Consider the following 18,125-nt stretch of genomic DNA (forward strand, 5'->3'; position numbering starts at 1 on the left):
AGGTTGAAAGACGGTGGCTGGCCCAGCCTATGAAGGACTTTTGACTTTTCATACCAAGCCAAGGGGTGAGGTTTTCCTCTAAATGACATGGAAATCGCTGCTGAGTTTTAAACTGGAAAATTATATAATCCAATGTTCACTTTAAAAGATCACTCTCTTATATCATGGTGGATCGATGGGGGAAATTAAAGAATTCTGGAGAAGTTACTGCAGGGGTCAAAAGCAAGGGATCATGGTGTCTCAGTCCAGAGCACTGGCAATGGAAATGGAGATAAATGCATGATTTGAAATATATTTTATAAATAAAATTGATAGGGCTGGCAAATGGATTAATTGTGGGGAGTATCTGAGAGAAGCATCCTTATGACCCCTTGTTTTCTCATTTTGGGGAGTTGGACCATTAGTCATCTCATTTTATAAGATACAAAACAATTGAAAAATATAGTTTTTACGGTGATGGCAATAGAGTTTAGTTAGTAATGTATTATATTTGAGTTGACTCTGACACATTCAATGGGCATAGCAAATGGAACTCCATCAACCCAGACACGATATTGAAAACCAAAGGACTGGAGGAGTTCTCCCAATGCCAGTAGGCAGAGTGTAGTCCAGTACTAATAAGGCCAACAAATATGTAGAAATCAGGGAGTGAACAATGGAAGGACTACTCAGTGAAATATTGAAGAGAAACATTAAGCAAGCTATCGCAACAGGAGAGCATTTCAAGGAGGAAATACTGAGTAGTTTAAACACATTTGAAAGACTGAATAAGAACAGAAAATATCTAATGAATCTGGCATCAAGGAGAAATGGGCAAGATTTAAAAAGGCAGTTCCAGTGAATGGGTAGAGTAAGACCAGATCAGAACAGGTTAAAATGCCCAGGAGGGAAACATGCTAGAAACAATTTATCTGGCTAACATTTTCTGGAACTTTAGCTCTGAACACAACACTGAGAACCAGAGCTGCAATTAAGACACAGTTGGTAGTTAAGGGATATTCTTTGTTTGTTTGTTTGTTTTTTAAAGATGGGAGCTCTCAGAGCACGTTAATGGTGATAGAAATAATCTATAAGGAAGGTGACGAGTTGAAAATGTAGGCATGGAAGAAATAGCAAGCCCTTGATACGAAGACAAAGGAAGACACTGAAAACACTTATGAAGGGTCTGGCTTCACAGAAGAGAAATAATACAGCTACTGCAAACACATCCCCCAAATCCTTGTGTTAGAAATTAGAAACAATCACAATTACCTATCCAAATGGAAAAAGAGAAATCAAAGGACAGGGGGCCAAATGTAGACATTGGATACCCTGGTTAGAAATTTATAAAGTCCATCTTAAAAAACTCAAAACGATTTCTTCTGTTGTCCTAGATAAAATGTCTCCTTCATTTGAGCTGTCGCTGAGTTATCCCTTGGCCAATGCTATAGGGTATTCCAATGACACCGAGGGTAAACACAACCCTATCATTTTTCTTAAGACTTTCTCACCCTACGTATGACCCATAACCAACCTCTTGCTGACATAACAGACAAGCACAGTGGGAACGGACAGCTAACGGGGACAGCTATTTTTATCTCTGTCTATAACCTCCACTGCCAGCCTATTCTCTCTCCCTGTTTTCTCCTAATCTCCTTGTATTAATCAGTAACAGTATTATTCTTCTTCACCGTGTCTTCATTCATTAACTGTCATTAACATCAATCTATACTCAGACGTCTTCTGTTCCTATCCTACCCAGTCATCAATCTTATAGCTTTAATTGCTACCTTGAAATGCTGACAATTCACCAATGTCTAACCTCTAGCCCAATCTTCCTCATAAACTCTAAACTTATATACCCACTCAGCTTTCTGTTGGATATCACCAGTTGGGAGCCTCAGGACAACTCAAACTTGAGAGTTCTACAACTGAACTCATTACTTCTCTACCATATCCTCAAGGCAATTCATTTGCCAACATATTTGTCCTTATAGTCAAAGGACAGGGGAGCTCGGCATAAAGCTATGTTTTTTCCAGTAGTCATGCAGAGATGTAAGAGTTGGACCATAAAGAAGGCTGAGTGCTGAAGAACTGATACTTCCAAATTATGGTGCTGGAGAAAACTCTTCAGAGTCCTCTGGACAGCAAGGAGATCAAACCAGTCCATCCTAACAGAAATCAATCTTGAATATTCACTGGAAGGACTGGTGCTGAAGCTAAAGCTCCAATACTTTGGCCCCCTGATGTGAGCAGCTGACTCACTGAAAAGACCCTGATGCTGGGAAAGATTGAGGGCACGAGGAGAAGGGGGCGACAGAGGATGAGACGGTTGGATGGCATCAGGGACTCAATGGATGTGAGTTTGAGCAAACTCAGGGAGTTGTTGAAGGATAGGGGAGCCTGCTGTGCTGCAGTCCATGGGGATCACAAAGTCAGACACCACTTAGTGACTGAAAACAACAACCCCTGTCCTTGTGTCCAAAAATCCAATCAACTAATATATCCTGCTGCTGCTGCGTCGCCTCAGTCGTGTCCGACTCTGTGCGACCCCATAGACGGCAGCCCACCAGGCTCCCCCGTCCCTGGGATTCTCCAGGCAAGAACACTGGAGTGGGCTGCCATTTCCTTCTCCAATGCATGAAAGTGAAAAGTGAAAGGGAAGTTGCTCAGTCATGTCTGACTCTTCGTGACCCCATGGACTGCAGCCCACCAGGCTCCTCCATCCATGGGATTTTCCAGGCAAGAGTGCTGGAGTGGGGTGCCGTCGCCTTCTCCATAATAGATCCTGACCATCTTATTTCCTTCCAATTCACATTTACCACTTTTCACTGTCTCAGTATTACTGGTAGTTCAGATCACCATCATCACTTCCCTAGACTAAGAGAATAGCCAATATCCTCCATGCCTCTGACATCGCTGCTCTTGAAATACATGGCATCCCCTCCACACTGCAGCCAGATTAATATATTCTGCTTAAAACTGCTCAATGCCCCCTCTAATTACTATGATGATGAGACATGCAACTTGCATCCTTGCTTACAAGAGTCTTCGTGGTCTCGCGTCTGCTTATCTCTTGGGCCTCACGCCTTCCTCTAATATACCTCACTTTTGAGCCTGTGCTCACTCACCCCCGAGCTAACTATCCCCCAGACCTTCACTTAGATCAATCCTTTGGGTCTCAGTTTAGTTGCCACCTCTTCCAGGTGGAATTAAAATAGACCAAAAGCCAATAAAATACTGTTTCTTTCTTACCTTTTCAATTCTACCACCATTCCCTCTCCCTACTTTCTGGCTCATTCAATAGACCTCAGCTTTCCAGTGCATTCAGTGAGAAGAAGAAAGGGTAGCAGACACACACTGAAGAGACTTGGGGGGTTTACTGACTGTATTTGTTGAGATACTGATAAGACACTAATGTGAAATGGAGGGAGACAGATTTTTTTAAATCCCGGATGACTATGAATCCAATGGGAAATAAAAGGTGGTATTTGTACTAGAGCTCTGAAATACTTACTTCTCTTGGTGATCTTGAACCTCCTTCTCGAAATGTTGGTTTACATCTGAAATTAATCTGTCATTTAAAAAGAAAAGTATATTATAATAGGGAAAGCACCCAACTAGAATTACCCTAAAAATTACCTAGAGTTACCCTAAAAAACCAACAAATCCCATGGGTGAATGACAACACTTGCTATTATTGTGAAGAAATAGGCCCATACCAGGCTTTTCTCTCTAAACTTTTTATTTCTTTACCCAAGAGTCAACATGAAATGATATCAAATTAAAGCTCAGTAAACAATAGAGTGGATGTAAACCTTAAGCATAGTCCTCCCATTATTAATCTGGTGATAACGTTGGACTTCGAGGTTTTTAAAAGAGCGTAGTTGTCAAGAAGTTGAAAATGAAAACTGATGCTTTGTCTTTGAAATCCAAACACTTGCAGGGTGGCAAAGATTGCAGCAGGTGGCGCTGTCTCACCTTTTCTAGCTGTTCAATGCAGGCGGTATGGACGACAATCTTACAGACCGCACACTTCCTCCTGAGAGCTGATTTCTACAACAGACAATTCAGAAGACAAGGAGAAATGTTAACAGTCTGCTCTGAAGGGTTCCCTGGTAGTAAAGAGAACATTCAGAAATAAGGCAAACATAAACCAATTTAAAACTTCATCATAAACATTCAATAATATGACAAACTTCGTCAATAGTCCTTTGATCTACTAAGCAGCTACACAGTCAGGACTTAGGGTGGCCGAGATGTTCTCTTTACAACATAATTATATACTAGATGTTATATGTTGAGTATATACTATGAGCCAAGTTCTTTATTCTGCTGTTTTTTTCTCCTCTAAGTTTCATAACCTAACATGGTAGGCATGATTATCTTCTAATTTTTTATTTTTTTCATGTTTATTCTAAGGGGTAGGGCCAACATCCCAGGTTCAAAACAAGCATCATCACCTCGGGCTTTTATTCCCAGCACAAACCTAAACAAACCTACTTGGGTTTCTGCCCAGATTGTCTGGAAAGTAAAAAGACAAGTCTAACTTTTACTAATCATCATCATCATCATAGCAGCAGCAGCAGTAACAATAAGCAACTCACATGAATGTACCGCCTGCCATGTGCCAGGTATTCTAGTAAGCACTTCACAAACAGTGACATTTAACCCTCACCACCCTGAGAAATAAGATACTATTCTTACTTCCATTATAGAGATAAGAAAGCTGAGGCACAGGAAGTTATACACTTAGAGCACAGCAGGACCAGGTAGTCTGAAACCAGACTCGTGCTTAAAAGCATTACATAGTTTGGCCTCGCTGACACTCAGTCCGAGTTAAAAATTCATAATAAAAACACTCTCTGAGGCTGATCTTTTCTCTAACTAAAAAACAAGCAGTAGAGAGAGGGAGAGGAAGGTGTGGAAATCTTGATTCATTGCTCCTGGTGCCATGGAAGGTGTAAGCTACCAATGCTCAGGTCTCTCTACAAAGGACAAGCTAAAAGGCAGAACTGCATGAATAATTTTGGTGTTTGAGCGCTGAAAGAAACTTACTATAGCAAAGCCAATCTGTGAAATAGCCCATCAAAGCATCCATGTGTGAAAGGCCCCGAGTCCCTGTCCTCAAGAAAGGCACTGCCACAGGGTACATTCTAACGACTGGCTTCTCCTACTGGGATTTGATTTTTGAACTAAAAATTGAGGTGATGCTGCTATGAAAGGAGCCTGAAGAAATGCAAACCAGCACCTTGGGAGGGACAGAATCGGCAAAGAAACTACAGCCTCCTACCTCCTAGACGGCTCTACTCATTCAAACCCAGGGTCTCCACAGTGTCATCAGGCACCAATCAAGCACCAAGGACACTGCAGTCAGCACTGCGGCAACGGCATGTGCCATCCTAATACCCGCTGACTAAGGTTTAGGTACAGTGCTTGAAAATGCTTTCATCATTCTTGGTTTTCCTCTGCCTGAGGAAAGGACATGGTCTGGAACTTTAAGCAAGTTTGGCAATCAATTGATTTTGCAAAAAGATAGGATAAAGGGAAACCCAAGCATCTAGCTACACTACTGAAAAGTGTCTTGGCTTCACTACTAAAAAGAAACAGGGGATGATGGGTGGGAAGAAAAAGGAAGGATGGGAGAAGGGGAGAGAGAAGAAGAATGACAAGTAGAAGCGGCAGCACCAGCAGGGGCAACATCACTCAAGGCAACAGTAATAAAATTCTAGGTTTGTGGTTTTTCATGAGCTGAGTGCCCATTAGCAAACTCTTGATGCGCTCCTGTTAGCTGGAACTCCTGGTGGGGACCACCGCTTTAGTGTAACCTGCAACAGATGCATGGGGCTCTAGAGTCCTGTTGCTCAAGAGTTATAGTGATGCTGGAGAGTCAATCTTATTCTACTCGTTATCCATCAACCCCCTAGGAGATTTCACAGCAAGCAAGCAAAGTGACACTCTCATGGTAGCAACCACTTACAGGCTGATTCAAGGCCACCTGAAAAGCCTCCCTCCAGTTAAGTCCTGCCCTGGTCGAGCTTTGCACCTGTGTGCTCTGCGCTGGAGTCTGCATGAGGTTGCATAAGGGCTCCATGAGGCTCCTAAGCAGCCACTGGGGATGGTGGGAAGGGACAAACATGCACTCATCGAAGCCAGAATACCTCTTCCTTGCCTTGCTTTCCATCTGGATTTCAAGTCAGAATCTTTTTTGAATACGGGATTTTGCCTGGAAAAGTTTGAGAGCCAGTAGGTAAAGACTGTTCTCTCTCACTTTCCTAGGATAACGTGCAGTTACACTGATACTTCAGGTTTAATCCCTGGGTCAGGAAGATCCCCTGGAGGAGGGCATGGCAACCCACTCCAGTATTCTTGCCTGGAGAACCCCATGGACAGAGGAGCCTGGTGGACTACAGTTCATAGGGTTGCAAAGAGTTGAACATGACTGAAGCGACTTTAGCAGACATGCATGCACACAGATATCATTCATGTGTAATAATTCAAGTGCAATGTACTACAGATGATAACATAAGAAGAAAAGTGCCTTACACTATACACTGATTTTATTCAGACAATATTGAATTTTTAAAGGCCCTCATAAAATATAATATGTGCTTCTATGCCTTCTGAGGCAGAATATATAAACCATAATCTTAATTTGTCTTTATAATCACAACATGATACATTTTACTATAGAGAACAGTCATTTTTCTGCTTCCTGTCTATCAGGATAGAAGTTGTTGTGTCTGACTTTAGTTGCCCTCAATTTCCTAAATGACAGTTTCTAAACAGTTTATAATCTGATAAATTAGATAATTAAGGTCTATATATAATCATATGCAAATAAATTCTGATTGAAGGCCCCAGGTCTTTTTCCATAGTAGAAAAATATATTGATTTTTGCTTCTCAACTGATGAAAACTGTTTCAGTGAATCAGAAGTCCGAACTGCTGACTTCTTGGTATATCACTGTGCTTCAACTGGTTCAAGTTCCTTGAAACAGCTGGATAATAAGCTCCTGGGCAAAAATGCTCAATTCATGCTTAGTTATGTTCCAATTTTTATTTGCAAGACTCAAACTAAATATAAAGATAAAATGCAGGAATCTAGATATTCTAAATACTGTAAGTACCTTTTATTTAAAAGCTCTTAATTTAAGTCAATACTTTCTTAACTATAAAAAATGATAAAGCAAGAAAAGTCATTCAAATTAAGTTAGCAGATTAGTTGTCATTCTTCTTAGTGGGACAGTTGTGATAGAACCTAGCACCAAAATGGAAATTCAAAAATAAATATGACCTAGGAAGTAAACATGTTTAAAAATTATAAAAGTTTAATAATTCACTCTCTTGACTTAAAGGCCAATTAGGCTTATTGCTTCAAATATCAAAGGACCTCAGTACCTTACCAAGATTTCCTCATTTCATAAAAGGAGGTTCATGAATTTGTAATTGTGTGTGCGTCCATGTGTGCAACATCTGTAAAAACTAGTGGGCAGGCACATCTGGGAAAACTAAGACAATATAGGCTATACTATAAATTATATCCCATTATACAATGCTTCCCAGGTGGCGTTAGTGGTAAAGAATTGGCTTGCCAGTGCAGGAGACACAAGAGACGTGGGTTGGCTTCCTAGGTCAGGAAGATTCCCTGGAGAAGGAAATGGCAAGCCATTCCAATCATTCTTGCCTGGAAAATCCCATGGAGAGAGGAGCCTGGCAGGCTATAGTCCATGGGGTCGCAAGAGTCAGACACGACTAAGGGTCTGAGCACACACACAGTGACCATAATTTACTTATACAATCATGACACCATGAAAATACGCTGTGCTTTAGGAGGGTGGGCACAACCTAACCAGCAGACCCAACAGTGACGTAAAAGAACACCTTCCAAGTTCTGACTTGGCCCTACACGTTTCCCACACTGCAGGCACTGCTGGCACTCTAAGCAGTAACAATTCCTTTCCAAACTTCAGCTCATCTCAGGCACAGAAGTAAAACAGCCTTAGACCACTGGCACTGGGGATGGACGCTGGAGAGGGGCTGAAAGGACCAGAGGCAATAGTGGTAGAAAGTATGTAACTGTCCCCGAGAAAGAGTTTAATATCTCATCCTATCCCACCTGCCCACTCCCTTTGGTCACAAGTCCCTGATTCATCTGTACCACCAAGCAAGCTATGTTTGCTTCCTTTGCATAAGAGATGTGATTTCTACTAAGTAATAATAAAGATCTGGTGGTAGGCAACAGCATTTGATAGAAAGAGAGAGAAGCAAGGGAGAGAAGGAAAGACGAGGAGAAAGAAAAGGAACCTAGCTTCACAGGTTTATGATTTGTGACAGGTCAAGGCCACCACACGGCAAGGTAACTTAATTCAAATGTCACCCCTAATAATGTGAAATCTGACCCAAGAAGCGTGTATGACAAGGCTGACTGAGCCTCTCCCCAGTAAACATCCTCCAAATCTCATGTTTCCCTGAAGATGAGCGAGTCATCCTGCCTCTGACCACATCTCTCCTGCGGTATTCTTAAAGACACCCTCCCCCAACACACACACACACACACGCACACACACACACATGCACGCACACACACACACACGCACGCACACACAGGTTTAATCACAGAGATCAGAAGCAGAGAAGCAGGAGGAAAAATGTAGTCTCCAGAGCCCATGTGGCCACTCTTTTTCAGCCTCCTGTCTCAAGAGACCTCAGGGGCCAGGCCTACTGCTGGCCAAACAGTAGTATGGGCCTGGCAGCATCTCACTGCAGAGAGTCCCCAGAACACAGGCTCTCAGATCAAATGCAAGAAACCAGTGTTTCCATCAGCCCCACCCCTGTCACAAGGCCACAGGGACAAAAGGACGAATGGCCAGGAAAGGGGCTCTGGGCAGGGATGCAGCCACACGGGGAGAGGGGAAGGAGGCAGAGAAGGTCCTGGGGGGAGGACGGGATGAGGAGCTGAGTGGTGAAAAGCTGGGAGAAGAAGGCTGGATGACTGTAAAGTAATTAGCCTCCGATTAAAATAAATAAATAAACAAAAAACAGAAGGCTGGATGAGGTGGTGGGCTGAGCTTCCAAACTCAGGCTCCCCCAGTTGTCTTCTCCCCAGTAATTCTCTACCTCCTCACCCTTCCCACCTCACAAGAATCATGGTGAAAAAGAGAAGCTGAGTGCTGGGAGTCAGGTAAAGGAGAAACAGCAAGCAGGGCGAGAAGAATTTTATCCTCACTTCTGGACCCAAAGCTCTGTTTACAGGAGGGCACTCTGATGGAAAAGGGAGATGGGGTGACCGGGCCCAGACAAGGCCATCCCTTCTTCCTCTCCAAGGGTGGAGGTAAAGGAAAACCTCCTAAGCCTTCCGAGGGTCAGGAATCCGGCAAACCTTCAGTGGGGACAGCCTCTATGGGCAAGGCGAACAAGAACACTGCTGCTGTCTAATCCTAGGTAAATGGAAAACAAGAGTTCTTTGATTTATTTAAAAACCTAATTAGAAGAAATGACAAGCATCCTTGGCAAGTGCTACTCCTCTGGGGCGTCTAGGATGCAATCTGCAAATTGGTATTAGGCAAAAAAGAAGAATGGCATTATCTGGAGGCTTCATCACTGTGGCTTCAGGGCCAACGCAAAGGCTTCATGGCCACGTGTGAGGGAGCCTCTCTTTCTCAGATAGAAAGACGGGACATTTTGGACAAATCAAGAGGGTGGGTAGCTGAAGTGCCAGCACACCCCTATTTTGGCTCCTCGGTACATAAGTAAGCCTTTCTTACTTGGCAGGATTGCCATTGTGATGTCAGGATTTCATGAGCCTGGACCTGGGAGCAGAGAAGCCACATGTCAGGACAAGTCTGTGCCCAGGGAGAGCCTCCGAGCCCTCTCTCTCTCTCAAGAGTCTCCTGGAGAGAGACCTTGCTTGGTGTGACAGGTGCTAGCCCTTGCCCTAGGCACCACTGCACATGTTAGAGAGTCCAGGCCTTCATATGTCAGGGCGCGACCTGTTTGCACCACGTGTCCTCTGGAGAGGGCTCAGTACGGGGGCTGGGGCCCTCTGAGACACACCCCATCACCACCGTCTGAGATACTAAAGATGCCAGAAGCGCCTCAGAATAGTGAAAGCAAAAGGATCAAGACCAACAGGAGGCTGGGTCAGGGATCAGATAAACTGTAACAGAAGTACTCATGCAATGCTGAAACACACACCGGTACACCTAAATCTGCGGTTCACTGGAGTCGGGGCGGTCTGAGGTGACCGATGCAGTGAATTCTGCATGTTGCTGAAACGCGGAGTGCTAAGCAGGAAGTGAAGCGAAGGAAGCTTCTGTCCTTCCTGGAAGAAGCTGGTGAGCCACTTGAGACAAGGAAGACTCGAGACGAAGGTCGTTAACAGGAGAAGGCCCTGCATGGCTAAATGCTAAATGAACAGCTCGGACAATAAAAGCTGTCATTTAGAGCAGAGGCTGAATCAGTATAAAGCACCTAACAGGAAAAACACACGTACACACACACACACAATTCTTTAACTGGGCCTTAAAAGAGATATAAATATTTGAAAAATTGAAGACACTGTTGCAGGAAGAAGATCCAGAGTCTCTCTACACAATAGGCATTGATGCCTCCTAAGAGGAACTGATCCGGCTTCTGTGTGTCCAGTGGGGCGCTGAGCCAGGGGCTCACAGGTGTCCATTTGCATGAGTCACTGTGCATTGCTTTTCGTGGTGGAGTGTGGAGGCTTCTCTGTGTGTCGGGGCAGGCAATCAGGTGGAGGTTCACAGAGGCGAGGAGTGGGAACGCTGGTTGTGGGTCACGAGGAACTCAAAGAGAAATGGCAGAGCAAAACCATTCCCAAGAGGCCCAGGGTTAAAAAGGATAAGGGTACCAGGAGATGGGGAGAGTCCCCTGTTTCCATACTGCTCTAATCCAACACCAGGAAACACTGCCTGATACGTAATAGGAGCTCAAGAGATGTTCTGGAAGGGAGGGAGAGTGGAATGGAGGGGAGAAGAATGGGCTTGCAGAACAGGCCTTTCTCCTCAACGTAAGCCCCCAGACTAACCTCAGGCTGGAGAACTGGTGGCTTTGGAATGATGAGAGAAACCTCCTCCCCCTCCAAGGCACAGGCATTCTCAGGGTAGGCAACCTTGAAAGGAGAGAGAAAGTGGGACCTAGAGGTGTCTGAGGGACAGAAGACCTTTATAAGTCTTAGAGAGAAAAAGGCGTAGAGGCTTCATGGGGAGGACAGCTGAACAAATTTTGTGACCACCAATGGTGTCTTTGGGGGAGTTTCAGAGACATCAGACAAGAAGGGTATCTTGCCAAAGGCTGAAAGTGAAAGTATTAGTTGCTCAGGCATGTCCAACTCTTTGCAACCCCACGGACTGAAGCTCATGATGGTAGTCTGCCAGGATCCTCTGTCCTTGGAATTCTCCAGGCAAGAATACCTAAGTGAGTAGCCTTCTCCAGGGGATTCCCTTCTCCAGGGGATCTGCCAGACCCAGGGATCAAACTCAGGTCTCCACTGCAAGCAAAGCAACCATACTCTAATTTTAAAAGGTGATTTTTAAGTAATGAGAGTTCATAGTGAAAATTCACGTATTAGGCAATGAGGGCCAGAATTGGAATGATAAAGAATGGAGCAGAAGAAAAAGCAGAAAAGCCAGAGTGATGAACCACCGAGAGAGCGGGGCCCTCTTTCCATCCCATGCAGGTCTCCCAAAAGGAGGCCCCAGCCTGGGCTTTGTGTCTCTCAGGAGCAGATCAGCCCTGGATGGCTGCACTCCAAACCCACGGTCAGCTTGCCACTGTGTGTGCAGCAGCTCACTACATGCCCTTGTCTCTCGTGCCCTGTTATGGTAGGGACTGCCTCTGAAGTACTGCAATAGAACTCACTGAATGCGCTCTTCAAACAGTAGAGTTTGTTCTGTACTAAGGCACACATTATCTGAAGCACTTTGCATATGAAAGTGTTTATGTTTCCAGAGACACCTCCCCTGAGGAACCGCGATAAGCCTGTAAATCTCAGGTAGGCAGGATCCATCGGAGCTAAGACACAGAAGGGCCTGCTCCACAGCACCCCTAGAGATACAGACAGGAGGAGAAAAGTGCCACTGTTTGGACATGGATACATTTTTCTATTTTCCCAACAGCCAGTGCATTTTATATTTTTCATGTGAAGAGAAAGAAAACCAAACTCTTAGAGCAGGAAGCCAAAGGGAAGGGAGCTGAATATGAAGAGCCACATGGAAAAATGAGACTACCACCTGGAACCCTTACCTCATCCAGAATAGCAGCCAATCAGGGCTCACGGGAGGAACAATTTGGGAAGAACCAAATTACTAGCTAGTGAGTTAATTCAAAGCTAAAGCTGATGGCTGGTTATCAACTGAAACCTGTGTTTTGACCATTGGATTAGGATTGGAACAAGTTGTGGTCAGAACAGCACAGGCTCATTTTGGTTTTGTTTCTTTAAATAGCTATTTGGCTATGCCAGGTCTTAGCTACAGTAAGCGGGATCTCTGATCTTAGTCGTGGCAGGCAGGATCTTTAGTTGTGGCATGTAGGATCTAGTTCCCTGACCAGGGAGTGAACCTGGGTCCCCTGCAGTGGGAGTGTAGAATCTGGACCACTAAGGAAGTCACTAGGTTCATTTTAAGAGGGGGAAAAAAGGTACATGTCCCTATCTCAATAGTTCATCCTTACAGTGAAATACTTGGTGGCTCAGGCAGTAAAGAATCTGCCTGCAATGCAGGAGACATAGGTTGGAACCTTGGTCCAGCAAGATCCCCTAGAGAAGGAAATGGCAACCCACTCCAGTATTCTTACCTGGGTAATTTCATAGACAGAGGAGCCTGGTGGGCCCAGTCCATGGGGTTGCAAAGAGTTAGACATGACTTAGGGACTCAACAACAGTGAAATTTCTACCACATCAATCTCTTTAAGAGTGATTTAAAAGTGGCTTATGCTAGAGAATTTTGTTTGTTTGTTTGTTTTAAATGAGAAGAAAGTGATAGGTACAGGCTTCTGTAATAGGCTTTAATAAAAAACTGCCACATGACTCTTAGCAGAAGTCTACATCCTGGAATTTGATTGGGTAACTGGTATACACACCTACTACCTTTTGCACATCTACATAAAATTCAAACATAAGCCAAACACAGATTGCAGCTGTTACTTATGAAAAGGATGGTGAATGGCCTGTTAAGTTTGTATCAGCTGGTACAAGTTTAATGGAAACATACCAACACTTGGTTGCCCCCAGAACCAGGCTGATGATGCTCTGGGTGCCCCTCATTGACTGGTCCAAGTCTGGTGTTCCTTCTACCAGCTTTGCATGGCCATCATGCATGAAAAGGGGACTTCTGCCTAATGAACCCCAAGAAATCACCAAAACTCCATAATTCTATTTCCTATTCCTGACTCTCACTTTACCCAAGGAGACACCATATTTCCATGACTACTATTGTTGACTGTCTATGCACTCTGTTACTCTCATCTCTTGTTTTGCTGTGTATTTTCTTCTGCCTGCTTGTCTTTGCCTCATTTCTTTTTTACCATTTGCTTCCTCTGTGCCTCTCAGCTTTGATGTTAGCAGGTTCTAACAGTGGATGGTCAATAGCTTTAAGTTCATCATGTGTTATCTTTCTGCTTTGGTTCTTCTCAGCTGCTTTTATGGCTGTTCCCTGCTCACTGTTTGTACTCTCTTCAAAGTTATCTCAGATCAAAGCTGCCATGTATCTTGTTGTAGACGGAAGTGCTTCTGTATGTACACAAAAATGCATATAAAGGCAATTACAAGTGTACAGGCACTAATAAGTAGATACTCATGCAACTAGAAAACAAACACATGTGTACTCACAATTTTCCATCAGTCAGGCATGAGTTGGACATATTACAGAAGTCACAGTAGAGACAACAGGAAATGGTGTTTCAATGTTCTCTCAATTGTCTTGTTCTAAGGTGGTGTATTGGGCTTCCCTGGTAGCTCAGAGGTTAAAGCATCTGCTTGCAATGCAGGAGACCTGGGTTCGATCCCTGGGTTGGGAAGATCCCCTGGAGAAGGAAATGGCAACCCACTCCAGTATTCTGGCCTGGAGAATCCCATGGACGGAGGAGCCTGGTGGGCTACAGTCCACGGGGTCACAAAGGGTCGGACACGACTGAGCGACTTCACTTTCACTTTCAAGGTAGTGTATGAAGGGCAAAGCAGGGATCTGAAGCTTAACATAAACTAGGAAACACCAACCACAGTTTGCCTTTTAATATTTGCCAGCCTGATAGCACTATATATGCCATCTTACTTGCAGCATGATTCCTAATACATTCGCATTATCAGTTTACTCTGTGGAAATACACGCTATTTTTTTTTCTCTAAAGTTCACAGCACAAGATCTCTAAATAATAATCTAGAGACATTTACTTTAATCCAGAAGATTGCATCTACTTAAAAAGCCATATCAAACTGTGGTAAATTACCTATCCCTTCACTGTCATTTCCAACATCCCAAGCCTGGAAAACCCCATGGGCAAAGGAGCCTGGTAGGCTGCAGTCCATGGGGTCGCGAAGAGTCAGACATGACTGAGCGACTTCACTTTCACTTTTCACTTTCCTGCATTGGAGAAGGAAATGGCAACCCACTCCAGTGTTCTTGCCTGGAGAATCCCAGGGACAGAGGAGCCTGGTGGGCTGCCGTCTATGGGGTCGCATAGAGTCGGACACGACTGAAGCGACTTAGCAGCAGCAGCAGCAAGCTGTTGAGGACATAATGAAGACAGTCTTTCAGTCAGTCTGACCCAGAAGACCACCATTTCAATTTCAGTTCACCCAAAACTGTATCTCCAATTGGCCATGTGGTTTTCCTTCATATACATACAACTACCAATACCATTTTTCAATAAGGATACCATTATCACAAGAGTATTTACCAGAAGGCTGGCAGTGTGATATACACACCATGTATCTGAGAGACACAGCTCAGCTCAGCCACACAATGTGGGTACCATTTACCTGCCTTACAGATAAGCAGCTGAGATCCAGTGAGACTGAGCAACTTGCCCAAGAGGCACTGGCCAGGAGTGGAACTTAGGTCTTTCTGACTCAAAACCATATACTTCTATTACATCTTACTACTTACTTTTTATTTTACTAGTGATGGATTAGGGGAACAAGACTAACAAAGCTAAGGAATCCATTATACTTGACATGATTGCCTTCGATGATCTGTCCTCATGAGAATCCCAAGGAGATGATTAATGACAACCTACCATGACCCCCTGTGCCAAGAACGGTCAATAGTAGTCTCTATCTTCCAGGAGAATCAAATAAGAAGAGCACAACACAGGCAAAACTTGACTTAAAACCCTGCAATACCTGTAGTAGTGAGTGTGGCATCTCCCCATGAAGAGCCTTAAAAATAAGGCAGAAATTCAAGCATCTTGGATTCTAAGTATAACGATACTTAAACAGCAGGGCTGATCTGGGGATAGATGTCTGTGTGTGTCTTCCAACAATCTCATCATTGGACCCTTTCATTCATTCCGTGGAAAAGGGTAGGATGATCACTCAGTGCTACACTGTTCTCAGTGCTGAGGATCCAGGCAGAGTCCCATGCTAAATGAAGCTTATGCTTTCATGGAGGACACAGACATACGTAAGAAGTGATGCTGTTATAAAGACTAAGAAAGTGAGGGGTGCTGTGAAAGATCTGGAGACTGGAGAAAGGGCTCAGCTGGGCTGGTTGTTTCACCCTCTTTTATTCAGTGCAAGAGAGGAGATGCTGATGCAGCCCTGAAGTTAATTCCTGGATACCCAGGGTACCCAATACCCTGGCACTGCCTGTTGGGTTTCAGTTTCTGACAACCCCCTGAAGCCACTTTCACTTGAGGAGTAACGATCAAAGTAACCAGTTTTTATTGAGCACTTGTAACTGGCTGCATACGCTTTATCTCACTGACGGTTCATGCCAACCATAAGCGGTAGGTATTATCCACACTTTAATGTGGTATATCTAGGCCTCAGATATGAAACTGAGGCCTAAAGAGGTTAAAATAATAAAGGACATCACACAACTAGAAAACCCCAAAGACTAGATTTGAAGCCGGGTTACTCGATTCCAAAGCCTGCGTATCTTCTCAAACAAAGGCCTCAGAGCCGACTTTGCCAATTCCTTGCATCTTTAAAACATCACCTTCTGCAGTCTGTATCTGTCTGGCATATGAGGTAGGAAAAACAAAACCAAAAAAAATCTCCTAAAATACAGTCAATGTCACCTTGAGGCCAGTAGTGGTTCTGGGTAACTGCTAATGTGAGTAATGCTTCAGCCAAGACTGGGGCCTCTCAGAAACAAGAGGGTTGGTTAGAGCACAGTGCTCTGGGTCCTTCACACTGAGGGACACTGAAGGAAGAAAAAGATATTCTGTACACCTGGGCATTGCCTGGATGATATGTAAATCCTATCCAAATAACATGTAAATTATTTTTATTAAGTAACAGAACCATGCCAATGTCAAGTAAGAACTGAACTGTGCTACACAGGCTCATAAACCCCCCCTCACCACACACACACAAATGCAGCTTCAATCTAAAAGTGTCATTGCAAAAAAAGAAAAGGGTCCAGGTAAGACTCTGTGCTTCCACTGCAGGCAGCATGGGTTCGATCCCTGGTCAGGGAACTAAAATACCACATGATGCACAGTCAGTTTAGGTGCTCAGTCGTGTCCAACTCTTTGTGACCCCACGGACTGCAGCACTCCAGGCCTCCCTGTCCATCACCAACTCCTGGAGCTTACTCAAACTCATTTCCATTGAGTCGGTAATGCCATCCAACCATCTCATCCTCTGTCATCCTCTTCTCCTCCCACCTTCAATTCTTCCCAGCATCAGGGCCTTTTCCAGTGAGTCAGCTCTTCACATCAGGTGGCCAAAGTATTCGAGCTTCAGCTTCAGTATCAGTCCTTCCAGTGAATATTCAGGACTGATCTCCTTTAGGATGGACTGGTTGGATCTCCTTGCAGTCCAAGGGACTCTCAAGAGTCTTCTCCAACACCACAGTTCAAAAGCATCAATTTTTCAGCACTCAGCTTTCTTTACAGTCCAACTCTCACATCCATACGTGACTACTGGAAAAACCATTGCTTTGACTAGATGGACCTTTGTTGGCAAAGTAATGTCTCTACTTTTTAATATGCTGTCTAGGTTGGTCATAGCTTTTCTTCCAAGAAGTAAGTCTTTTAATTTCATGGCTGCAGTCACCATCTGCAGTGATTTTGTGTGTGGCCAAAAAACAAAAATAAAGTATTACTGCAGAACAGATGACTACTATTCTCAGAGGCTCAAACTCTAAAAATAAGATGGACACACACACACACACAGCTTAATGGAAGGTTAAAACAAACACAAAAGAATTACATAAAGATACATAAAAGTTATGAATGAAGCCCCAGGGTAGTGATTAAGTATCTCTGAGTTTTCTTTCCTCTACATGGGAGTAAACTGCCCCAATGACCACCCCAAAGGGTTGCTATTACTGACCAATATTGACAAGAGGAAAACTGCACTGCGTGGGTATTTCTCAAATAGTTTTCTACTGAATACTGAGATCCTACAAGATGATGACAGGGGTTCTGTGGGGAAAATAACGAGTTTTCAACAATCATCCCATCCCCCGAGCAAACATATAGGAAATCTTCCACACCACAACCCTTCTTTGGAAAACGAAATGGCAACCTCCTCCAGTATTCTTGCCTAGAAAATCCTATGGACAGAGGAGCATGGCGAGCTACAGTCCATGGGGTCACAAAAGAGTTGGACACAACTTAGTGACTAAACAAGTGCCCTTCTTAGAGTTTCAGAGTAAATATTTGATTGTTAAAGGTGTTTAAGCTTATTTGATTAGAAGGTTCTTTTTTTTTTATCACAAGGCTCTTTTAAGGAATGATATCCCATATTGCTTTTCTAGGAGTTCAGTGCTCTCTAGAATATTTTAATTATTTTTAAGCACACTGAACAAATAGACAATGGTGCTGCTGATGCCAGGTCAGCTAGGAGAGTGACAGAACCCTGTAGCTTCCTGGGCTCCACAGCTTGTCACTCTCTCTAGTGCTAAAGTGGGCGGGGTCTGATTATATGCTCCTCAGGTATACAGATAACACTCTATG

At 43.9% G+C, this 18,125-nt stretch overlaps 1 protein-coding gene across 1 annotated transcript in view; it reads right to left on the minus strand.

Annotated features, from left to right (window-relative positions):
• Positions 1 to 18,125, minus strand: part of DGKI (diacylglycerol kinase iota) — a 344,361-nt gene that overhangs the window by 301,521 nt on the left and 24,715 nt on the right. The window contains exons 3-4 of the mRNA XM_040259956.1: positions 3,961 to 4,035; positions 3,497 to 3,553 (exon numbers count right to left, since the gene is read on the minus strand). The gene's annotated coding sequence lies outside the window, so the exon portion shown is untranslated. The remainder of the gene's footprint in view (positions 1 to 3,496; positions 3,554 to 3,960; positions 4,036 to 18,125) is intronic.

The sequence above is a fragment of the Oryx dammah genome, unplaced genomic scaffold, assembly GCF_014754425.2.
Source record: "Oryx dammah isolate SB20612 unplaced genomic scaffold, SCBI_Odam_1.1 HiC_scaffold_18, whole genome shotgun sequence".
Taxonomy (NCBI): Eukaryota; Metazoa; Chordata; class Mammalia; order Artiodactyla; family Bovidae; genus Oryx; species Oryx dammah.